Raw genomic sequence first — 532 nt, 5'->3', positions numbered from 1 at the left:
GGCATATGGACTGTAAAAGCAAAGGTTTGGGATTACGCTCCTTCACTGCATAAAAGCTCTCACTCCAAACCAATACATTTTTATTGTTATAGAAGCTGGAAAATATGCTTGCTTAGGAAACCTGTCTATACCTCGTTTTCATCCAGCCCTTCCCTCAAGGAACTCAGGGCAGAGTGCACAAGGTTACCAACAAACTTGGAGGAAAATGGCCTGTCCATTTAATACAAGCTCAATGTATGAAAATATAGGAGTCCAGTAGCACCTTAAAGACTAACAAAATATGTGGCAGGGTATGAGATACTGAAGAAGTGAGCAGTGACTCACGAAAGCTCATACCCTGCCACATGTTTTGTTAGTCTCTACGGTGCTTCAGAGCTCTTGCTCTTTTCTACTGCTCCAGACAGACTAACACGGCTACCCATCTTGATCTTTCTGTATGGAAATAGGCAGTCAAAACTTTCCATTATATTAGAATGTAATAACATCTCTTGGTAAACAACATCCTACTAAGCTTCGGTTAAAAGGACAGGAT

The sequence above is a fragment of the Gekko japonicus genome, unplaced genomic scaffold (assembly GCF_001447785.1).
Source record: "Gekko japonicus isolate JY-2015 unplaced genomic scaffold, Gekko_japonicus_V1.1 scaffold409, whole genome shotgun sequence".
NCBI lineage: Eukaryota > Metazoa > Chordata > Lepidosauria > Squamata > Gekkonidae > Gekko > Gekko japonicus.
The sequence above is the reverse complement of the archived record's forward strand: the minus strand, read 5'-3'. Positions refer to the sequence as shown.